Source organism: Vicia villosa, unplaced genomic scaffold (genome assembly GCF_029867415.1).
Source record: "Vicia villosa cultivar HV-30 ecotype Madison, WI unplaced genomic scaffold, Vvil1.0 ctg.000469F_1_1, whole genome shotgun sequence".
Classification (NCBI taxonomy): domain Eukaryota; kingdom Viridiplantae; phylum Streptophyta; class Magnoliopsida; order Fabales; family Fabaceae; genus Vicia; species Vicia villosa.
In genome coordinates this window covers 40,317-45,487 of record NW_026705226.1, presented here as the reverse complement: position 1 = coordinate 45,487, position 5,171 = coordinate 40,317, and the positions used below count along the sequence as shown (strand labels likewise).

General features: G+C 31.6%; 1 long non-coding RNA gene across 1 annotated transcript; it reads left to right on the top strand.

Annotated features, from left to right (window-relative positions):
- Positions 1–1,652: 1,652 nt before the first annotated feature.
- Positions 1,653–3,580, top strand: LOC131628611 (uncharacterized). Its single transcript, XR_009291851.1, has 3 exons — positions 1,653–1,925; positions 2,293–2,455; positions 2,550–3,580. It is a non-coding gene; the product is annotated as an uncharacterized LOC131628611 (long non-coding RNA).
- Positions 3,581–5,171: the final 1,591 nt, after the last annotated feature.

The following is a 5,171-nucleotide window of genomic DNA, read 5'->3' as shown; positions in this document are numbered from 1 at the left end:
TCTATATAAGTAGATGTCTTTTTCAGTTTTAAGGGTCTCATTTTGTAACTTTGTAAGAAAAGCTCAAAGTATCCGCAATCAAGAAAGAAACGAGCAAATTCTGACATGTATGCATGCGTCTGAATTTCAATTTAAATCAATTTATGTTCAGTTCTTAACTTTTCAAGTGTCCAATTTTACTTTGTCATATTGCTTCGTTTTTATTTCGATTCTCTGCATTTCTGAGTTTTTTTACCCAATCTCAATACTAAATCCAAACACAAACATTTTCAAACTTAGCTCAAAGTTCGAGGATTTTGTAGCCGATCTTGCAAGTAAACTTCAATAAGAGGCTAGAGATTGTTTGCTAGAAATCTGGGCAAACAGGTTTACAACGTCTCCAACGATGGGCTTGTGCGTCAGACCCTTGTGGCACTGGAAACTTTTCATAGCCAAGTGAAATTGTCAACCATAATCCGAACGCAACACGTCATCCTCAGGAGCGAAATCCAGCAAGCTGCGAGCGAGTTATCGTCCTCGCGTTTGCTAACTCACGAACAAGAGTCGTCCGTGGCGAGCAACATATACGACAACGCGAGCTCGTCATCATGAGCACAAACGACGCTCGCTTCGGGAAGAGTCATTTCCTCCTCCTCTTCGTAAGAACTGACCTTAAGTTATTACTCCTCTGCCTAAGAGCAACGACTTCGGGGCTCCTGTTCTAGACTGGGTTTGTGGCTGGCCTACCGTCGAGCACGACCCAGTTCAACTTTGTGTCGAAGATAGCTCAAAGCGCTAACCCAATCCGGTGAGGTTAGAGGAGATCGCATTCCCCTCGTGCTCCTCTCCCGAGGACACATCATTAACCTAATCTGCACATCTCACGTGACTGAAAAGACAACCATCGCCATTCACAACGGACCAATTCATCCAGTTTTCGGAGATATTGGAGCGATTAACCCAGAATAATGAGCATGTGCTGCTCATTTCCACGTTCACGTGGAAATCCTGACAATCATCTGTTATGGGTCTGGATTCTCAGCCCATTACAGAGACCATTAACCATGCATTGGGGCTCATTATAAATATCCTCCTCTGTAGGAGGATCATGTATTATATCCTAAAAAATTTCTCACTACCTCTTCACTTGTACTTACTTGAGCATTGAAGTGATTGCAGATAAACCCCCCTTCTCCGTTGATTGTCCAAGCCTACGATGTGACATTGATCACACATTCTAATCACGAATGTATTGAATTTTTTTATTTTTTAAAAAATACAATTTAAATCCTTACCTATTCTCTCTAATCATTATTATAAGTTAACATTTATTACTTTATTTTATTGAATAATGCATGTATTTTATCTAGATCTAATATATTAATCTATTAAATATTAAAAAAAAAAAATTTAATAATAATAACTAGAAAGGATAGTGTTTAAGACATTAAATTAACACTTCCCTTATTTTAAAATCGATGCATTATTAGGCTAACTAGATCAAAGTCAACGATTAGCCTCTCTAGAACTAATAAAATAAATAAATCAGGATTTGGATATTATTCTTTAGCAGTTGGACGGTGCAATGTGCGTTATAGAGCCATTTAATTAAGACCAAAAAAAGTTGTATTTAGATCTAAGAATTCTACTTCAATACGCGCTGCATGATCGTCTATACCAAAAACTGTAGAGTACTTGGTAGAGTTGTGATAAACTTTATTTTTATTGTAACCTTAAAGTAGTTCCGTGCAGTGGTCGCGTGCTTTCTGCGATTAAAAGTTAGACGTACATTGTGAAACAGACGAAGAGTACGAGACAGACACAAAGGATGGGACGCATAGTAAATATCAATTATTTGTCACTTGTAGGTAGATTGTATGGGAATGACTTGTGATGTGTTTGAACTACGTTTAGCTTGCCTATACGTAAGTTTGTGTTCTTGAAAGGTAAGTTGATGGTACAATCATGTTAAAAACACGTCAATTTAATCAAAAACATGTTAGAAACCTTATCAATAACAAAATTTTAAATTGTTGTCAAATAATTTTCATTTTGGGATGAGGTTTTCTATTGTGATTTAGTGTTTTTAACGTGAATTTAAAGATATATTTGAATTTTTAGTCTCTCATAACGAGAATTGATTTTGATTAAAATTAATTTATGCTAGAATAATTTCACTTAAAATTGTTTTTTATTGTTTGGATTGTTTGAATTAAAATTACTTTTCAAAATATAATTATTGAAATGAGTTTTAATTATTTTTAAGCTCTGATACCATATTAGAGTTTGACCTAACTCACCTTACAAACATAGGCGACGCCAGCGCCCGGCTAGACTGGGCAGCTGCCCAGGCTCTTCATTCTCTCATCCTGAAATTCGAAATGTCATCGCAATGGTCTCTCTCTCACTCAGAACATTGAAACAGCTCCAGGAAGTAGTCGTGAAACAGTGGTGTTTAGATGTCGAATCGTCGCGAGTTCTCTTCTTCTTCTTTTTCTTTCATTTTTAAGCTCGAATTTCGATGTGAAATGGTTGTTGTGATGTTAATATGTTATTCATTGTTATTGCAGGTTGTGGTTTATGAATCAGGGAAAAATTGTTGCTGAATTTATCGTTTCTTGCTATGCACATGAAGTGTTTGGTGAAATGTCTGAACCATACTCTTTTGTTTTTCTGTGTTGAAATCTCTTGGTATGAGTTGGTGTTTACTTAGAGTTGCTTAACTTTGTTTATATTTGATATTGTTTTTGGAATACACTTATAATCCTTATGCTTGTAATTTCTTTTACTAAAGAAATGAATATAAAGAAGTGAAGGATGTTGTGTTTTGTTGCATCAGTAGCTTAATGTAGAGTTTCACTTACCTTATAGACAGCCAAATCCACTTTGTTGAAGTTTATTTTCATGACCACAATTTCCAGTAGCTTTCATAATCGTTTTAAAATTGACAAACAGTAGATTTGGATGTGTGTTGCTTTGAGCATCATTCTCTTCACTATAGAAATCTTGGTTTAACAACATATTTCATTCTCATCAATGAACATGCATAAGATTTAGCAACCTATAGGTCCAGTAGGAAATAACGTATTTCATTCTCATCAATGAACATGCATAAGATTTACCAACCTTCATTAACACAAGCATGTTGTAAAATACATATGAATTACTTTCCCTCAAATCCTTTTGCATCTTTAAAAACTTGATATATGTTCTTGAAAACCAGATATGATTGCTTTAAGTCAATAAAAATCAGAATGACACAATCTATTAATCTTGATACATATGTTCGGGTGTGTGCTCATTTTCTCTTCATTATCATATTTAGATTTTGACATGAATGAATGAACCAAAGTGAATTGAATTTCAATTTCTTGTGTAGAGAATGATGTGTGAGGGATGTGCCACTGCAAAAAAAATGCCATATTGTGACACTCATTTCTAGTGATGGCTAACTATTTGTCACTAAATATCACTTTTACCTACAGTTTTACTCTATTATTAATATTTGTCACGAAAGACCACTTTTACCTACAGTTTTACTCTATCACTAATATTTGTCACTAAATATTACTTTTACCTACAGCTTTACTCTATCACTACTGTCCTATTAGATAAAAAAACATATAATTAATTTTTACTCTTAAAGCAATCAAAATTAACTTTATATTTTAAAAAAATATTACTATTTTCATTAAAAATGCTTTGATTATTTATGATAGCAAAAATTAAAATAATTTTTTTGATTTAAACAAAAATTAATTTTGCTCACAAGATAATTTTTAACAAAAATAAATTGTAGATTATAAAAATAAAAATTTATTTTAATTTATCCTCACCATAAAAAATTTTATTTACTACTAAAATATCTTTATATTTAATACATTTTTCCTTTTATTTATATTTATACTCTTTTTCCTTTTATTTGTATAAACTTATTTTAAAAAAAATTAATTTTTACAAAAATTAATTATAGATTTTAAAACAATTATTATAGATAAAAAATTATTTTATTTTATTCTCACCATAACAATTTTTACTTATTACTAAATTATCTTTCTATTTAATACCTTTTTCCTTGTATATATATATATATATATATATATATATATATATATATATATATATATATATATATATATATATATATATATATTTATACTCTTTTCTCTTTTATTTATATAACTTTATTTAAAAATAAAGTTTAACACCAAAATCGAAAATTGTTTCTCACCATAAATCGAAAACGTTCTTCACCCCAAAATCAAAAATGTTCTTCACGCTGAAATCGAAAATCGTTCTTCACCTCGAAATTGAGAATCGTTCTTCACAGTGAAATCGAGAATCGTTCTTCACCCTCAAATTGAAAATGTTCAATCGTTCACACAAATCGTTGACAAAAATGTGAGATTCCCTTTTCATCTTTCATTCACTGTGAGTTTCAGATTCCTTTTTCAATCACAAAAATAGTTTTCCAATTCTGAAACTCATCTATTTTATCTTTCATTTTCATATTCAGGTATAGAGTACGTTGGGGATTTAGAACCAAAAACTGATCTGAGTTTCATATCTTCAAATTCAGGTGATTTATTGTTTGTCTAATTTTTCAATTAGGTTTGTGATTTATTACTTTAGCACTTTGATGCTTAGAGGATTTCTTGGTGTCATAGAATGGTAAAATTTAGTTACAGCTTTTGGTTTTAGGCAAACGAGTGTGTTTTGTAGCAGTTTTTGGAATCTATTTGCTGGGAGTGCAATTAAGAGAGTTTGTTTTTGAGGTTTTCCTAGGATCAAATTATCAGTTTAGGTTTTAGGTCAAATTGCAAATTAAACAGTACAAGCATGAATACAGTCTTAATGCTTTCAAAAGGTAATCAAGAAAATATTTGGTGATTGCTAAATACTAATATAGTCTATACCACTATTATTCGTTTACATTTGTCAACAAAAGAAAAACTCAATCATTTACATCAATATATTTTTGTTAAGAAGCTGAGCTGGTAGTTAGTTACTAGATTCTCTTTGGATTATAGTGATTGGTGAGATGATTGTAACCAATTTCCCTACTTATAGCCTTGAAGGCATGCATCATGAATAAATAGCCAATTCTGATCAATTGTGATATTCTCTCTCTTTTCCCTCAGCACTAATTCATATCTTTTAATTCTTCTCCCTGAGTAGTTTTTCTGCTTAGC